Source organism: Onychostoma macrolepis, chromosome 01, assembly GCF_012432095.1.
Source record: "Onychostoma macrolepis isolate SWU-2019 chromosome 01, ASM1243209v1, whole genome shotgun sequence".
Taxonomy (NCBI): Eukaryota; Metazoa; Chordata; class Actinopteri; order Cypriniformes; family Cyprinidae; genus Onychostoma; species Onychostoma macrolepis.
In genome coordinates, this window is record NC_081155.1 from 20316692 (window position 1) to 20337739 (window position 21048).

Sequence of the window (21048 nt, forward strand, 5' to 3'; positions counted from 1 at the left end):
GTTGTGTTTGTGGTAGAGAAAAAAAATCTACAAGTTTGCAACTTTTGTCTGTGACTTCAAATTTACTGATACAAATGTGTGGCTATTCTCTACAACTACAAATCCCGCTGTCACAGATGCTCAGTTGTTTTGCACCAAAAATACCTTCATACAGGTGCATCTGCTCATTCAGGTTTTACGCTGAGGAGCCCAGAACATGTCCCTGGCAACCAGCGATGGTTTGAGGTTGTGGCATGGGAACATAACGTCTCCGTTCCCTCCATCAAGGAACGAGGGTTATGTATGTAACAGAGTGACCCTATCTGATGGTCACTACGAGTTATGTCGTGACGACATTAGGGGTCAATGGAAAGTGCCACAACTCGAAGATTGTCACGACCCTGTGGCGCCGCAAGTGTTGACAAGGCCAAAGGTCGTAACCTTCCCAATGCCCCAGCGCAAATTCACTGACCTAGGCACCTGCAGGGACCAATAAGGTAGTACATCGCTGCTAGAGAGAGCCATGCTGCTGTTCTGTCCACAAAAAAATTCTTAACAGAAAGGATTTCAACCTTCAGTGAAAGATTTGCTTCGGAGGCCGCATCCTACCCGTAGGGAGGTATCATGTGGAGACACTGATATGGACTGACCAAAGGGGCAGTACTACATGTGGAATGGGTCTCTGAGGCAGGTCTTACCTGAGAGTAGGGATGGACCGACTGCCAGCAGAGACTGACAGAATGGTTTGTCAAAGGGAAGACACAGGTTCACCAAGAGGGAAACCTTACCGTGGAAGAATATACATATGGGATCGCCCTCAGGGAATCAAGCCATAGCTTGAAAAAGCATGGCGGGTCACTGAAGTGAGGCCTTTTAAATCCTATGGAGGTCACACCCTTCGGGGGTCAAAGAGCCAATGGTGACTCTTTGTCTTAGACCGTGGTATTTTGAATATGCGATTTGACTGGGTGTTGATGCAAAAAGTACTAAAGGTTCTTAGAACACTAATATGTTGCATAGGTATAAACATGTAATATACACTCTCAATTAGATCATCCGAAGACGAATTCATAGAGACCAAACATGGTATAGTTAAGGTTATGTGAACGAGTGGTTCTATCATAAGCATGCATAAAACAGTATACAATACAAAGACAATATACACAATGACCTGAAGAATATGTGTGTTCATTCAAAGAAAGGTTTTTCTATGAATTAATTAGAGAAGAGTCCATTATTATGGACATTATGTGTCTTTCCTAAGGGGAAATGGAGTGAGAGTTGCTCTGCCCGCATTCCTTTGAGCAATAAAACTAGTGTTATCAGATGATTTGTCTTTGGTTGCCATGGAACCAGGGGCCTGGTCTGCCCTTTTGAGATGTTAGCTGCATTTCGCCTGGTGAACTGAATTGCATAGCTGAGTCAAACTGTTCCGAATGAGCCAGCAGGACAGGTTGGGCAGTGCAAGCCACACTACCAAACTCCATGCGAGTGGCATCAAAGGGACAAACGACGCACCCGCGGTGGTGCAGCGGTGGGACGTATGCTTAGCATATGCACCTGTGAGACATGATGAAGCACACTGGATATTTTTTTACCTAAGAGTAAACCGATTTTAGTGGGTATTTGCTATCGTCCACCTGATCAAAATGATTTTTTATGAGAGACTTGATGAGATTTTAAGTGCTTCTAATTTTAATATCGGTCAAGAGTTAATAATCATAGGGGATTTAAATACGGATATGCAAAAACATGATACTTCAATATATAAACATTTTAATTTATTTTGTGAATCATATGTGTTGAAACAGATTATTGTGGATCCTACTAGAATTAGGCCTAAAACTGAAACCGTCATTGACATTGTATTGGTATCTGACAATTGTAAGATTTGTAGAAGTGGTGTTTTGGATGCTGGTATTAGTGATCATTGTATAGTATATGTAATCAGGAAATCTAAGAGAGATGTCATAAAGCAACATAATACAGTAAAATTGAGATCTCTTAAAAAATACAGTCCACAAGACTTTATGGAAGAACTTAATAAGGTTGATTGGACTGCAGTGTTACTATGTGAGGATGTGGATATGGCCTGGGATAGGTTTAAGATGGTTTTTTTAGAGGTTTTGAGTGAGGTTGCACCTTATAAGGAAATAAGAATTAAGCAAAGGACTGAACCTTGGATGAATGATAGTATTTTAAAGGCAATTAAGGAGCGTAATGATAGTTTTAAGGTTTTTAAAAGGGATAGAAATAATGATAACTTTGAGGCATTTCAACGTAAAAGGAATGAGGTAAGAGATAAGGTAAAAGAGGCTAAGAAAACCTTTTTTAAGGATAAGATTAGTGAATTAAAACAGGATTCTAAAAAATTATGGAGAGTATTAAATGAATTCGGGTATCAGGAAAAGACTAAGATAAAATGTTCTAAAATTAGCCTAAATGTGGATGGAAGGTTGATATCCGATCAGTTAAAGGTAAGAAATCATTTCAATAGATTTTTTACTACGGTTGCAGAAAAATTGGTAAATGAACTACCAGCACAAATTGGTTTATTTAATGATAAATTAGTTAAGGAGTATTATGCTAAATGTGGTATTATGCCGGGAGGTTTTTTTGTTCACTAAAGTAAAGGAGAGTAACGTTTTTAAGAAATTAATAAATCTTAAAAGTAGTAAAGCAATAGGGTTAGATTCTATTCCAGTGAAGTTTTTAAAGGATTCAGCCAATTTTATTTCTCCAATGGTTACCCATATTATAAATCTTTCAATTTGTCAAGGTAAGGTTCCTGATGAGTTTAAACAAGCAAGAGTTATTCCTCTTTTTAAAAAAGGTAGTAGGTCTGAGTGTAATAATTATAGGCCGGTGTCAATTCTGAGTGTTTTATCAAAAGTGATGGAAAAGATTATTTTTGAGCAGATTGAAGACTATCTTCTTAAACATAATATATTGTATGAGTTTCAATCTGGTTTTAGGAGAAAACACTCTACTGAGACAACTATTTTATATTTTATATTTAACAGATTATATAAGGAAAGAGATGGATAAAGGGAAGTTAAGTGGGATGGTACTGTTAGATCTGCAAAAAGCGTTTGATACAGTTGATCACAGTATTCTGCTTTTAAAAGTAAAAGCGATGGGTTTCAGTAATATGGCCTGTAAATGGATTAAGTCTTACCTTGAAAATAGGTATCAAATAGTAGATTTAAATGGGGTGTTTTCGGATTGTTTGACTATTTCATATGGGGTTCCGCAAGGGAGTGTATTTGGTCCTTTACTTTTTATATTATATATTAATGATTTAAAAATGGCCTGTTCAAATAAACTTTTATTATATGCAGATGATGCAGCAATAATTGTGTCTCATGAGAGGAAGGAAGATATTGAAATAGAATTAAGTAGAGAGATTCAAGGGGTCTCCAAGTGGTTTTGCCATAATAAACTGTCTTTACATTTGGGGAAAACTGAAGTTATATTATTTGGCTCGGCTGTTAAATTGAAAAAAAGTTTTGGATTAGAGGTAAAGGTTGGAGATCAAATTATTACACCTAAACGAGAAGTAAAATATTTGGGTTGTGTGTTGGATAATAATTTGACAGGAGAAAAGATGGCTGTTTTAGCTCACTCTAAAATTTGTAATCGAATAAAATTTTTAGCAAGACAGGCTTTTTTAGATACTGAAACTTTAAAAATGTTGGCTGGTGCATTAGTGCAGTCACACTTTGACTATGTTTCAGTTTTTTGGTATAGCGGCACTTCAAAGAAATTAAAAAATAAATTGCAGACTGCTCAAAATAAGTTGTGTAGGGTTATTTTGAAAGTACATCCACTGATGCATTTGCGAGATGAACATTATAGGAAAATTTGTTTTTTAAAGGTCGAAAAAAGAGTAACTTTTTTAAAACTAGTGATGGTGTTTAAGATATTAAAGAAAATGGTTCCAAAGTATCTGTTAGATTATTATGTATTTGTAAGAGAGGTTCACTGTCATTCTACAAGGGCGAGTAGTAATGATATTTATCCTTGTAGGTTTAGGAGTGAAATGGGAAGAAAGTATTTTTTATATACTAGCTCGGTTGCGTAGAATAAATTACCTGGGTGTATCCAAGAGATACAAGTTGTTAGTAGTTTTAGAAGGGAAGTTAAAAAATGGTTATTTTATCATTGATGTTTTGGAGTTTATGTGGTGAGTTTCTGAACTTGATGTGGATTGCATTCCATTTATGATTTGTTCGTCCATTTTTTTAATATAGAGGACCACAATGGAAATAAGCCGAAGGCTTTTTTGTGTATTTTATCCTCGACAGTTTTGAAATGTGTATGAACTAGTCTTTTTGGACTTTTTTGTATTATGTTTTACATTTTGTCAAATAATAAAACAAAAAACAAACAAACAAAGGAGAGAGCAAAACAAAACACCTGTCATGAATTAGAAGTACAAAATTAGAAAAATGTTGGAGGAATTCGATATAAGCCAAGAGGAGACTAGTTTTCCTTTGCTAAAGTAAGGAAACTTTGCTACCTTTGCTCCTGTAAACAAATACAGAGTTCTGGCATGAAACTCTATTTGGCGCAGTCCAATAGGTCTGACTCAGTCTGACCTAATGGCATCATTATCTCATGGCACAGCTGATTGTTTTTCTCCTGTATCAGTAGCTACGAGGTGATTCATGTATGCTATATGGGGTTATTCATATGCGTTATATGTACAGCAGCAGCATTTACAACATGCTCACAGCAGCATGTTGTGGATGTATTGGCAGTAGCAAGTTTCGGCACTTGATCTGCCGCAGCAGCAGCAGCGTAGCAGATCTATTCCTCCAAGACCAAATACATTAACAATGTCATGTACATTACCATGCCAATCCCTCCGAGAGTTGTAATGACAGAAATGTTGGTTCTCACGAGACTAGCATATTCTCAGCGGCCCATTGCACTACGCATACGTCCAGCATCATCCGCCTGGAGCAGCTTGTCTGTATGACAGTTAGCATAAGCTAGAGAAAACAGTATAAACAGTATTTAGTGTCCAGCAGCAGCAGAGAGCGTGCCATCAGCACAGCTGAAAAGTTCTGCGTTCAAATGCACACACTAGGCTAAAGCAAACTCAGGCCTATCGGACACGGGCCGGGCTAGGGCCTGAGCGTCTCGAACCAGGGCCGGGCTCTACATTGAGGGTGAGTAAATCATGGGCTAATTTTCATTTTTGGATGAACTAACCCTTTAAAATCAGTGTGAAAGGTCCAGTTGTAAACACTAATCTTCATGACATTACACAAATATGTTAGTTCTGGTCTAATAGGCTAATTTGTAATACGAAGTTCCCAAATAAATAAATAAATCAATTCATTTGTTTCTATCTATCTATCTATCTATCTATCACAATTTTACATCTTACAGGTAGTGTAAAGTCTTTGCCCCGGGCAGTGGCTACGTCACGACACACTTCCGCCATCTTTCGGAGGAAAGCTGCCTCAGTGATTTGATGATGGGTGAGGGATCCAGCTGCAGGGAAGATTTTGAATGCTGCAGCCTGAGGGGGCTGAAATAGAGCCCCCTGGAGGAGAAATACAGCCACTACTACCAGTGAAACCATGACTGTTCAGGACAACTGTGAGAAAATTAATAATGGGAATTAATTCATTGTGTATGAAGTTTCAATGAAATATATCATTATCCTACTTTTCTTCTTTTTGTCTCTAAAACCCTTGTGAATAGTGTCTAAAGTCCTCTTAGGTTTCTCTCTAATGTAATGTTTCCATTCATTGTGTTTAATTGTGTTTGCATATGTATGCAGCTGTCTAAACAACAAGCACAATAAATATTTAAATATTTTTAGAACAATAAACATTTAAAGTTAAAGTGATGGCCCCAACAACACACATATTGGATTTCCTTTCCATTTTGACACCAATCTGAGGTCAAAATGAATCTCAGATTTAACAAAAAATAAATAAACAAATAAATCACCACAAACTTTTCACAAATTTTTTCTTTCATGGAAAACAAAATGACATTTTAAAGAATACAACAGTATACTGCATAGCTATACAGTATATAACAGTATTTTTCAGTGTAATGAAAGTGTATGATTTCACAAAAGAAAGTCATACAGATTATAATGACATGAGAGTGAGTAAGGTTACAGATTTTTAATTTTCAATGCTAACAGAGTACAGCTGGTTGAGAGAAAGTGTAGCAGCTGTCAAGTGAGTAGACATAATACAAAAAAATACTAAATGTAATCTAGTAATTGAGTGGTACATTTTTATATTTCTATGAATTTCTTTAGATTGCATTACCTTGCTGTAGACTTCGCTTGAGTACAATGTATTTGCAGGCTCCGTTTGTCTATATACATACATATCCTTTTACATCTGAAGTCATCGTCACACATTAATGTCACAGGCAACTAGGCGACTGAATAAATGATAAAACTTAAAGACATCCTGTTTCCATTTTAAACATCATTAGACTATATGCTTTTCATAAAAAATAAAATAAATAAATCACCTACGTGCCATATCAACAAAATGAGTCCACCCAGACTGTTTATGATATACAACCCCCTAAATAAAGAGTGATGAACATGAATTGGACCAAAAAGGGAGCAAAAATGAAAGTAACCCATGCTTTGCATAATCCCCACCTTTTGTAAATAGATACAGTTTGAGCTACAATGAAGACTGATTTCAACACCCACACCCTGCTGGTCAAAAGAAGGATCCCGGTCCTTTTTTGATGTTGGAACAACATTTTTGACAACCAGTCAGGTGTGAGGGCTGTTAGAGATGTTAGAGTTAGGAAAGGGTTATGGAATTAATCGCCCTCTAGTTAGGTTATGATAAGGTTTGGGTTATAACATGACCAAAACATGCTGACACAGGAGCACGCCTGCAAAATCAGGATATGCCAGTCGGTCCTTAAAAAAAAAAAATTAAATATCAAATAAGAATACAGCTTCGCCTGGAAAGAAGTTTGACTTTCCCCACAATCTGCTTGTTTTAGAAAGGTTCAGCCAAAAATTCAGAAGTCATATTACACAGGAAATAATAAAAAAGCTTTTAATGGTCTGATGGTCCCTTATTTTTTTTAAGAAAATGGTGACATATAGGAAAAAAATAGTGATGGGTAAGCATAGGTTAAATGTGGGAAGGAAAAAAAAATTATAATTTCTGTTTAGTTATTGTTTTTAACCAAAGAGGCACTAAAGTTTGATTTTGTGGTGGCTGTCCCTAGTGAAAAATAAATATAAATGTATTTGAAATACATTTATTTCATGTTAAGTATATTACAAATACATTTTTATATTTATGTACCCTCTGGTTGTGTTCGGGTCAAACTGACCCGAAGAAGATTTTCTTTTTTCCGAAAATACTAGTTAACGTTATCGCATTGGACTCAAACTTACTGACTTTGTTCACATAGGGTATAAGTACTTCTCATAAATTTTTTTCGAAATTTCCTATTTTTTTGTGGGTTTTATTTCACCTAGTAACACTTGTTGTGTTCCCGGTCAAAAATGACCGGACTCCAAACAACTGCTTATAAATCTGTAATTATGCTATATTATCACTAAATATTGGATTCATTCTTTTTATCAACTTGTTTTCTTTCATTTAGGACTGGTTTTGTGTTTCTATTTGCATCTGATTAATCGTAAGCCTCATTTATCTGAGAGTAGGTACCTAATTTTTTGAGTGATTTTTTTTTTTTTTTTTATAAATAATTTTCGAAAAATTAAACAAAAAATTATAAAAATTTAAACTGTTTATCACACTAGTGTGCTTTAATGTTTAATCAGGAAGTTTGCTTTGAAATGTTTTTGTGAGATAGTGTGTGTGAGATAGTGTGAGTATACATGCATCCACACACGCACTGGTCCAAGTCCTTTATGTTTGCAAGCACAACATGCTCCTGAATACTAGTTGTTTCTCTTACTTTCATTCTTCCCCATTCACTTTCAATGGCCGGCCATTTTCGACAAGTGTGACTTTGTGCAATTTTGTACAAAATAAAAACATTTAAAAGCAAACTTCCTGATTAAACATTAAAGCACACTAGTGTGATAAACAGTGCAAATTTTCATATTGTGAATATTATTCATAAAAAATGTTTTTTTTTACTCAAAAAATGAGGTACCTACTCTCAGATAAATTAGGCTTACGATTAATCAGATGCAAATAGAAACACAAAACCAGTCCTAAATGAAAGAAAACAAGTTGACAAAAAGAATGAATCCAATATTCGGTGATAATATAGCAAAATGAGAGATTTATGGGCAATTGTTTGGAGTCCGGTCATTTTTGACCGGGAACACAAGTGTGACTTTTTGCAATTTTGTACAAAATAAAAGCATTTAAAACCAAACATCCTGATTAATCATTAAAGCACACTAGTGTGAGAAACAGTGCAAATTTTCATAAAAATTTTCTCATATTGTGAAAATTATTCATACAAAATGCTTTTTTCACTCAAAAAATGAGGTGCCTACTTTCGGATAAATGAGGCCTACGATTACTCAGATGCAAATAGAAACACAAAACCAGTCCTAAATGAAAGAAAACAAGTTGACAAAAAGAATGAATCCAATATTTAGTGATAATATAGCATAATGACAGATTTATAAGCAATTGTTTGGAGTCCGGTCATTTTTGACCGGGAACAAAACAAGTGTGACAGGAGTCCGAACACAACCAGAGGGTTAATAAAACGTCCTGCAGTTGTATTTTTAGTATACTAAACTGGCTAATTTTGTACTTAAAGCACTTTTATTGTGCAGAAGTAGTGCTGAGCTACAATTAAAGATATACTTAGTATATTTTATTGTGCGATGGAACTATTGCAAGTATACTTCAGGTACACTTTAAATATTTTGCATTTAAAGTCTGATATTATTCAAAGATCATACAATCCTCATCAAAAGTGACATTAAAACACATTTTAGACTTAATATTAAGAAAAGTGCATTGTGCACAAGTAATATGCCAAGTAAAGTTTAATTATAATTTTTATATCAGTAAGTCTTGAGTTATTTGTCAGTAAATATGTTAATGGATTTGATCTATACTTAGTATGAAATAAATGTATTTTAAATAGAGTACAATTAAGGATTTTGAACAATTGCCTGCTTTAAAAGTTTTAAAATGATTAACAATTGAAAATAGTCATTAGAAATTTAGAAAAGTTATCAAAAAGTAATCAAATGTAATCAGTTACAGGATGACGTGACCCTTCGGCAGCAATGCACGCATAGTTTTGGAATCTTGCCCCTGTCCTGTTGTCCGCTGATTGGTAAATAATAATTTATTATCTTTATTTTTCTTTATTATTATTATTATTTTTCGGGCTAATGGAGAGCAGGTTCATAATATTCCCGGATATTAGAATATTTGCACCATAAATCGATTTCCTGTGCCCTGATACAAGAGTCTCATTTAAAACAATGCGATGTGGCACGTTTTCAAAACAAGTATTACAAACTGGCAGCCTTCTCTTGTGCTCGTAATAAAACTAAGGGGGTGCTTATCTTAGTCGATAGGAAGTTACATTTAACTATTGAACACACCGAGAATGATGATGAAGGTAGATTTGTTTTTATACGCTGTAAAATACATAATGATAGCTTAGCACTGGTCTCCATTTACTGCCCAAATGAGGCAGACAGTGCATTTTTCACAAATATTTCCAATATATTACTTGAGCAGATTGATTGTCCTTTAGTGATGGTTGGTGATTTTAATGCTGTTTTAAATCCTGCACTGGATAAGTCACACCCTGATACTACAGCTAACCCATTTTTCTTCTGCTCTTGCCAAAGCAAAAACTTGCCAATTTACACAATTAGAAAATAAGATCCAATTATTACAAAACTTACGAAAACAAAAATTTTCTGATTAACAAGCTACACGATTGTCCTCCCTGAAAGAGGAATATGACTTACTTTCACAATCAAAGGCTTTGTGAGTTTATTTTACATAGGACGAGACAAAAATATTATTTTGAATCGGAGAGACCTAGCCACTTATTGGCCCTCAGGCTGAAGGAATGCACTCTAAAAATGGCTGGGTTAAAAATAACCCAATTGGCAATCCAGCACTGGGTAAATATTGGACAGGAGTCAGGACACATGCTGGGTTAAAGTAACCCAGCATGCTGGTTTACACATTTTAACCCAGCAGGCTGGGTTGTTGAGAAAACCCAAGATATAGTCATTTTTACCATTTATGTGTTTGCATTTTTGTGTTTCTGGGTTATTTAAAGATGTCCTAAAATTTATATCAACTATATAAAGACTCCTAGGTAGATGCGCACTGCTTAGGGTAGTTAAAGGTATAGTTCACCCAAAAATTCTGTCATTAATTACTCACCCTCATGTCGTTACAAACTCGTGAGACCTTCATTCATCTTCAGAACACAAGTTAAGATATTTTAAATGAAATCCGAGAGCTTTCAGACCAGGATGAGTAATTAATGACAGAATTTTAATTTTTAGGTAAACTATCATCAAACACTTGGAAAGCTTTGAAGCAAAGATCTACAGCTGAGAGCAGTATACTCTGCTATAGAGTCTGTCTATGAAAGGATATTCCAGGCAATTTTCCAAAGGAATTGCAAATTATATTTTCAATTGTGTTTTCCACATGTGACAAATTGTGACATAATCCAAACACAATTGCAAATCTTGCATTACTGTTTGCGTTTTCACGAATGCACAGTGACTGCCAAATTTCAAATGGAAAAGCAAAGTCCATTTGAAACTGTATTTTCCATGTGTTATGAGTAATGAGCCTGTCATATTAAAAAAAAAAATGTCAAAGCAGCTTTACAGTATTAAATCAGAAAATAGTGTGTAAATGCAAAAGAATTTTCAGTTAAAGTCAGTTCATCATTAATTCAGTGATTTATGGTCCAGCTCAGTTCAGTTCAAATAGCATCTGTGCTTTCAAGCTGACGATATCGCTGGAAATGAAGTGTCCCCAACTAAGCAAGCCAGAGGTGACAGCGGCAAGGATCCAAAACTCCATCGGTGACAGAAATGGTGAAAAAAAAACTTGGGAGGAACCAGGCTCAGTCGAGGGGCCAGTTCTCAATATTCACCATTTCACCTGCCTCAAGAAGAGAGGAATAAAATATAGGCTAAGATGCAAATAGGCAAATAAGAGTGCAGTTGCAATGTTGTTTTGCAGACGTGCATCAATCAGAGTGTAAACAGTGAGAGATTTGGGGTAAAAACGACAAAATTATTTATGAATTATTTTATTTGGCACAATCGTCTGTTAGTGACATCACCTCCCAATACAAACACGGGCCATAGTATAGTCCCACCCCTGACACAGACTGACAGGTTTCCGTGTAAGGCATCGGAAATTCAAATGCTTAAGAAATTGCGGTTCCATTTCAGTTTTGGCATATTACATGCACAACGCAGAGAGAGTGAAAAAGCGGATGTGGTAATTAATATTGCTATTTAAATACGACTGCCTCATTACTTGTAAGACAAGAGAAATACAGTTACAGTTGCTTTTCCATTTGAAATGTGGCAGTCACTGTGAGTTCACAAAAGCGAAAACGCAAACGGTAATGCAAGATTTTCAATTTCGTTTGGACTTATGCGTCCACGTGGAAAAATGCAATTGAAAATACAATTTGCAATTCCTTTTGTCCAGAATATCCTTACCTGTCCATTGATTATGATCAATGCCTGGGAGATCTGCTGGCAATTTCAAATCGCCATGACAAATGGATGGGGTTGTGTGGACTCTGTTTGTTCCAACCTATAAAATAAAGTAAACAATATACAGATTGTTTTAATAGCAATGATTCAGTTTAAATAACTGTGTGAAGTTCATCATGAAATTGAGTTCATCATGATTATGAGTTAAATTCACCTATGAGTAGCTCTACAGAAGCTGAATATGCTATACTGATTGGCTCAAAGGTGTGCTTTCAAACTGTGTAATCAATAGGATGTTCTAGTCAGTATAATCACAGTTTTATATTAATGCACTGGCTATATCGAAACACACATGCACAGGCACGCGGATACGGGAGATTACACTGCATACGCATACACAGAAATTTCTATGACAAGTCACGCAGGTACTGGGTTACTACGCAGCTTTAAAATAGTCCATAAATAAACACTTTTATATAGGTGTACCAAAGTGATTTGGAAAATGGGTATGATGTATTTGCTCATTTTATAAATTCTGTACATTTTGAACACAAAGTTACAAAGTGCAGTTTTAACTATGGCACGAAACAAATTTATATGCGTGTTTAAGTTACGCGATGGTTAGTTGATTATCACAGACAATCAATCATGTATGTAAAATCTGTAAAATGTATAATAAACATGAACTTACCGTTAAATGTCTCGACTGCACTTGACGAGTTTTTCTCTCACAAATGTATCCATGTGCTTTTCTGACAAGAATTACTTACCAAAAACCTTTATTTACGTATGTAAAAAGACTTTATAAACCACACAAGCATCAAATCACCTCACTAACGCGGCCTACTGCACTCGCTGTGCGTGCGCGTGCTTTGAAATGTATTGAGGCCCTGAGACGTCGATTCCTTTCCGGGAATCACTTTGTTTGAGAATTGACCATATGCACGATTACTTCCTGGTTTTAGATAAGCCAGCTCAGTCATTTCCGGTCAACTGTACTGTGCCGAAAGGGGAGCGTCCTTTGCTCAGTTTCTCTATATAATCCATTCACAATTTGGAGAAAAGTTTTATTTGTCTAAGAGGACCAAATGTTCACGTATACTGTTTCAGGAATGACAAACGCGAATGTTAAATTTACGCGAGTGAATCCGTTAAATCATGCGGCGAGTCATTGATTGACAGTAGCAACGGAATGAATCATCTGACGAGCCGATGTCAAAATAGAACTGTGCATTAAGTGATTTAGACTAAATTCTGACTAACAAAACTACAGAACAGCAAATCTGTATTGGATAAAACTTAAACGATATGTAGTTATTAAATTAAATCTTTCAAAATATAGAATGCATTATTGTTATACCAATTTATTTATTTTGTATTTAGGTATTTAAACACTGTAAAAAGTTTACATTTTGAACATTTGTGGAAACTGAAAAGTAAACATTGACTCAACAAATTGCTTCCCAAAAATTACCCCCAAACAAAAAAATACATTATACTAATTTTATCTGAAGGTCTGAAGTTAAAATTAAAAATATATATTCACTGAACATATTAAATTGTGCTCAGCCAATCTATCAAGAAGAAGTGAAAAATCTGTGTTGGCCGAACAAGCCTTGCACCAAAAAATGCGTGTACGCATGCGCCTGAGAAAAACCGTCAGCAGGGCCGCTGCTGGCCAAATGGGTGCCCTAAGAAGGATTGTATTGTTGTGCCCCCTCCCTCAAATATTATAGAAAAAAAAACACCTACTATAGGGGTCAAAATAGAACTTTAATAATAAAATATATAAGTAAATAAATAAATAAATTGTAATTAAATTGTATTATTTACAAATTGTAGTTCTAGACAGTTACCTATGGCTGTTAATTTATTAATACAGTTGTCTGATTGATTTTATAGTCTCAAGCATTCAGATATCACGCAAAAGAAAATTAAGCAGTTTTACTACGATAAAACCATGATTAATTTTTGTAAGGGTTGTGATGTCCACGTTTTTTGTTGAAGAAATTATAGAGGCTGTGTCATCTATAGCAAAAAGGTGGCCAAAAATGAAAGATTAAGTAGATATTTGAATTAAATGTTTGGTCAATAGCCTATTAAACAAGGATATGATCATCCTGTAAGTGTAACAGCAGCAATTACCAGGCCTTTGGCTCCCTTTGCAGGCATTTGTAATAACATGTAATGTTGAAAAAAAAACAATAGGCACCATCACAAACATTTCCGAATGTTTTACTTTAGGACACAATACATTTCATATAAATGACATTGTATTTTGCAGAATAACGGTGAATTCACGCCTGTACTCATGTCATGTTGGCGTTATAATAACCTAGTTTAGCTGATCTCTCGGTCGGGGTGTGCGATAGGCTATATGTTATATCGTCTGCGATAATATCGTAATTGCTGTTTTAACAATGTGGGGTTTGACATTATGAGTAACGTTATTTCACAAAAACCAAACAAAACACACCTACAGCGTGCACGCATACATTAGTGATGAAGGTTAGACTATTAGAGTGTCTTTCACTGCATGATTCAGATGCATTTAGAATGATCACAAAATTCAAGATATGGGGGCAGAAAATGTAGGCTATATATTTACATCATTTCAAATGGTTAATCAATATCACATGAAGAGTGACGTTTTTTATTCCACAAAGCAACATGATTATGAATGTGATATTGATTTTATACAGCAGTTCAATAAAAAAAGATGGTAATATTAAGGGACTTAGGTTTTAGACACAATATTGGCTGTTTTTGCCTACCTGGTCTCATGGAATTTACGTACCTGGGTGCACTTTTTAGCGTGACATGAAATACATACCAATAAGTACATATCACTGCAGTTTCCAAAATAAACGAACACTTTCACACAAATTTACAGAGTTGCGATTAATGAAGCGTAATTTTGGCACAATTACTTGAAGAATATCATGCTATGACTTCAAAACAATATTAATATGCTGGGAGATTTGAAAACTGATGCTTTTGAACGTTAGCATCCCACACATCCAGCTTCATATCTATGGGTTTTCATAGATGATACGTTTGTTCGGTAGCTCACGGAGTACGGAGACGGACTTATGAGACAGCACCGTTTTGAATCCCGTGTAACTACGTTTCGACAAAGCAGTTAAAATCTGCATAAAAGGAAGTTCAAATGGCACAGTTGCATCAGCAAATACGTTTTTATATCAGTTTTGCATTTGTAAACACTATCAGGTAGGTTTAGGGCTGGATTTGGTGTAGGGCATATTTCCAACACGATAAAGCATTAACTTTTAGCGACAGTCCCCGGATATTTGAATTCTGAACCGCCACAATACGTATCTGAAGCAACATAATAAAAAAACAGCAATAGGTACCAATATCTACATAATAAAAACGTGCCAGGGTTCACATATTGAACCTGTGTTTTAGCGCCACTCAGTGGACATTTCTATTTGAAACTGCAGCGAAACGTGCAGCAAGGTACGTAAAACGGTGTCGCACAAAAAGTGCGCAGAGGCACGTATTTTTATGAGACCAGGTTGGTTTTTGCTCTGTTTCGCCAACAAAAATAATTGCAATTTGCGTCTCTGAGCAACATGTTGGAGTTTTGTTCCTGAATAAATCAACCATTTAAATGATTCGGTTCAATCGCAATGACTCACTTATTAACAGTGACTGCCACCTACTTTTAATTTTAATTTTAGTTTTAATTTCACATTAAAGTATATTTTCTTTTTTTAATAATTCCAAATATCAGTATTCAACGTTTTAATGTTTAAAATATCAGAACATTATTTATGCAGTTGTAACTGTAGCTTAAATGGTTGATGTCCTGCATTAAACATTTTGTAAATGTTTCTAAATGCCACTTCAGATGCAGCATATGTGTTTCCATTACACTGCAAAGATGCATTTTGTTGATACTGATTTCATTTGCTTGGTAACAGCACAAATGTCTTATTCTAATTGACTACTAAAATGTAAGAATTTGACTCAAACGATGATGCACATTTTTAGAAGACAGAATATGCAGAATATCAAAACTTTAGGAGTCCACGGTAGTCCTAATTATTGTTAGGACTACTAATTATTGTTATCGATAAAATCCCAGAAAATATTGAGATATAATTTATGTCAATATCACACACCCCTATCTCTCGGTTACCTAAAGTTACTATTTATTGAACTAATTTATTTTTATTTCACATTATGATTATTATATTAAATGTATGAGACACAAGGAAAACGTTTCTACTTTAACAATTGTTTTTGTTCCCCTCAGTGTAACCCACCATTGCTAGGTCTGAGCTTACGAGGCACCATTTAGTCAGAAGTGTAGAGAAGGAACCACAGTGAGTATTTAACTCAGTTCTTATTGAATATGTTTATTCCATATTAGTGTCAAATACTATGAGCTCTTAGATGTAATTTGTGTGACGTGGCTCTGTGTAATGCAGGCTGCATAAGTTATTGATCATATATGTAGACTTATATTGACATTGCTATTTTATGTTTTTTTACAGAGCCATTGGAGAACCACACAACTGCAATGAAAATTGGAATAGTAAGCATCGGCAGTTGCACTTCAAGAGCCCTGTCAAGTGTGCTAAATGTCTCTGTTGTCCTGGAAGAGGAGGTGGTGCTTGACAACTTAGGAGACTTTGTAAATGTATTTATTGTATGCACTCAACATGGAGTACAACAAGGATTTACAGTAAAAGGTTAGTTCACCAAAAATGGAAATTGTCATTAATTACTCACCCTCATGTTGGACCCAAACCCATAAACCTTCAATCATCTTCAGAACACATATTAAGATATTTTTGATAAATCCGAGAGCTCTCTGACCCTCCATAGGATGCTATGCAACTTACACATTCAAGTTCCAGAACAGTAGGAAAGACATCAGTAAACTATTCAGTGTGAGTCCAGTGGTTTAACCTAAATTTTATGAAGCAACGCAAGAGTTTTGTTTGCAGAAAAAAAAAAAAAACAATTTACTACTTTATTTACAAAATAATATCCAAAGTGTGGTGGTGCTTCCCCTATTGGGTTGCAGATCAAGGTTTTAGTAAATAAGGTGGTTATTTATTTATTTATTTTTGCGCAAACAAAGCACTCACGTTGGTTCCTAAAATTGAGGTTTAAACCACTGGAGTCACGTTGATTACTCTAATGTCTTTCTTACTGTTCTAGACCTTGAATGTGTAAGCTGCATAGCCTTCTATGGAGGGACGGAAAGCTCTCAGATCTCATCAAAAACATCTTCATTTGTGTTCTGAAGATGAACAAAGGTATTTTTTAGGTGAACTAACCCTAAAAAGTTCAAAGTACCTCTTATGAGATTATATTATTATTTTTGGCAAACATTTGAAGTGTAAGTTTCATTTTTTTGTGAGAATGGTAATATTCAGGTGACATTACACTAAACATTGGTTGAAGTAACCTCAGATAAATTATTACATTTTATGGTGTTTTTGATATTTTTGCATGTTTTTGAATGTATTAATGTTTAAAGTGTAATTCATCAGCTTTGTGTGTCTTATGAGAATTAAAATGCATGATTTTGTAAGGTTTACTGTGTAGAAAATGTCAGTATATTTATCATTGTACGGTATGTTTACAATATTGTTGTAGATTTGATTAAAAATGTATTAAAATGTGTCCGTGTTCTGTGTATCATCATTTAATGTTTTAATCATGCACTAATGTTTTTTTTTTATTTATTTTTTTATCATTTTCTTTTGGGACAACGGGGAATAAACAATTCAGTAAGGTTGCTTTAGCAATATAAATTTTCCAATATACATTTTTAGATTAGGTAAAATAAAAAATGTATGCTACTACTATTTAAAATATTTAATTTGGCCAATAACGTATGTGGTTTGGTAGATTTAATGTTTTTCCAATTGGCTCAACATATTATTTCTCATTGAGCCAATGTTAACAGACTGTTGCCACAATTGAAAAAATTCAATTTGCAGAAATTCAATTGGGCTAGAAATTTTTGAGTTGGGGAGGTCTGACATTTTTTACAGTGAATAATTCAGCATTATAGGCTGTCTTCTGGCCTTATTCATTTCTTTAAATGACAAGTGACTTTGTGACTTCCTGCACTTGCTATACTTTGTACTTCAGTGCGATAAAGTACTAAATTTGTTATAATATTTATTTTATAATAAATCAGAAGACGTGAAAAAACTAGGCAGCTGCAACCAATGATTGATCCTATACGGCCATCTCCTGGTTATAACGGTAATTTCATTTTCTTCTTAAAAAGTCTTTATAAACCACACAAGCATCAAATCACCTCACTAACGCCGAGACACGTTTTTGTCACATTTCTTCATGTCGTCCTCACGAATGAAAAGTGAACCTTTAATAATGTGAATTTTACTGAACAAAGTTGAGAAATAATAAAGGCTTTAAAATTTTATAAGATTTTATGCGTTCATGGCTATGAAGGTAAGATATTATTATCGAGAATACCATTAAGACGTCCTTTAAGAGATTAGCCTAACTGCCTAAACAGTTACTATAGTGTTTATTTGTCAGCATTTAAATGTACAGTTGTGTCTGGGTACTAATTTCCTGGGATTACAGGACTCTGCATATAAAATTATATGTTCTTTAATAACATGAAACTGTACGTTGTCGCTGTCATTATTTACGGTGTTGCAATTATTATTTTTCCTCAGATTCTGATAAGAATGAGGCAGGAGAGGTTTCTGTGATTACCTATATATAGCACATATAAAATGAGCTTCACCGGAAAATTATGACCTGATCTTTATTATCTTATCTAAATTCTATCTTATCTAAATTCTAAAAAGCGCTCTGTGCATATGAACCGTTTATTTGAACCGGATCGTCGGTTCTTTTAGACCTGAGGTCCGACGACATTGTACGTACTTTGTATGTGATTTACATGTCTATATGGACAATTGCAGGCGTTTACATTAGAGCAGAATGTCGAATTCATTATTTTAACTCATTTGACTCACTTTGTTAAATTCGCTTTTCAGTGACAGAAACGACTCTTTCCTCTATTTTCACAGATATTCACATATTTCAGCCTCCCGTCACTGTCTGATACTTAATAAAACTGTATTAATTTGTCGTCTCAGATGTAGAATGGCCGTCTGAGGTAAACTGTTCGTCATTTAACATAACTAATGTTGGCCTGTAGAAGTTTAACAATATTGCCGCGAAAAAAGTTATAATTCTGCCAATTTAAAATAATTATTAATGGAAACATTACATAGCCTACTTACCTTAAAACAGTTGAAATCAGTGGCTTTGCCCTGTTGTCCTTTCAAAATGACATTTAGGGGAGCGATTTAAACATCTTCAAGGCGCAAAGGTCGTAACTCAGCGCTGGGCTGAAACAACCCAGCAGGTTTAACTCAACACCTGGAAAATTGAAACTACCCAACAGTGTTTAAAATGTGATAAAATGACCCAAGAGACTTAGCTCAGCATTTTAAGTAAAAAAAAATAACCCTGCATTTTTTAGAGTGTAGCCTATAGGCTACATATATGTAGGCTAAATACATATGTGTGTAATAGTAGCTATATATATATATATATATATATATATATATATATATGTGTGTGTGTGTGTGTGTGTGTGTGTGTGTGTGTGTGTGTGTGTGTGTGTGTGTGTATGTATGCATGTATGTATGTGTGTGTTGTGTGTGTGTGTGTAACCCTGGACCACAAAACCAGTCTTAAGTCACTGGGGTATATTTGTAGCAATAGCCAAAAACATTGTAGGACTATGGGTCAAAATTATCGATTTTTCTTTTATGCCAAAAATCATTAGGATATTAAGTAAAGATCATGTTCCATGAAGATATTTTGTAAATATCTTACCGTACATATATAAAAACTTCATTTTTGATTAGTAATATGCATTGCTAAGAACTTAATTTGGACAATTTTAAAGGCGATTTTCTCAATATTTAGATTTTTTTTGCATCCTCAGATTCCAGATTTTCAAATAGTTGTATCTCGGCCAAATATTGTCCTATCATAACAAACCATACATCAGTGGAAAGCTTATTTATTTCAGATGATGTATACATCTCAATTTCAAAAAATTGGCACTTAAGACTGATTTTGTGGTCCAGGGTCACATATATAGCCTATGTATTAGTGCTGTCAGTTTAATGTGTTAACTTAATTAATCAGTTATGGAAAAATAAGGAGATTCATTTTTTTTTAAACGCAGTTAACGCCCTAGCCCCACCCCCAAACCTGTACATCATCTTAGGGTGAATTAAGGGTGATTGGGACAGTTTTTGAATTTCCGATTTGAGCAAGGCTTCTTGCCATAAATTAAAAACATCAGCCCAACACATTATATATTTATTTAATACTGAAGATGTTAACTACCCTACCCATTTGAGGAGGAAAGAATGTTATATTATGATGAAACGATGCGTGACATACACTTTTCTGGTAACGTTTGGGTGATTGGGACAGCACATTTTTTCATTGATTTAGGGTAGTGTAAGAATATTTACTGTATTGCACAAGTTAGTTCATACTTTAATATAATTTTATATGCAATATTTCATTTTATGTTCATCATTATTAAGAGCCATGTTTATTTCTGTTCAACTTTATTTCTCACTTCATAAATCCATCCAAAATTCATACAATGCAACACATGCAACTGAGGTAAAAGAAGTCTTGAAGTCTAAAAGTCATTGAAAATATTTAAAAATCAAATATTAGACAAGCAAAAAAATAATAATAATAATAGTAATAATAATAAAAAATAAAATAAATTGTTGGGTGTCCCATCACCAATTAACTGTTTGACAAGCACATTTAACCTGCACAAACCTTTAACAGAAACATGAATATGGTTTATTACTGCAACAAAATTTAAAAAACAAAAAGGTTTATCTATTCTATTCTAGTTTCAAAATGTTTCTATTTCAGAATTTTTATTTTAGCAAAAATCTAGATAGTTCATTAATATTTTTGTGGTTGATTAGGGCTTGCCAAAATAAAAAGGTTGAAAACCACTAATTTAGGGCATACAGATCATATACAATGGTTCTCTGTTACAAGGTAAATCATTTTCTTAATTAGCAAAGCCTTTAAGCACTGTCCCAATCACCCAAAATTATGCTGTGTTTGGGTGGATGGGACAAAATAAAAACAACCTCATTCGGAAAATAGGAACATGATATTAACACCTTTTTTACTGATTTTGTAGAAGTAGTGCATCATGTTTATGTTTCCATCAAAAATGTATATAATTTAGTAGCTATGACATGTCATTTTCCTCAGTTCATGCATTTCATGGTCAACTTCCTGTTTGATGCATGCCCCGCCCACCTACATGATGTCACACCAATGAGGGCATCCCATTTTAA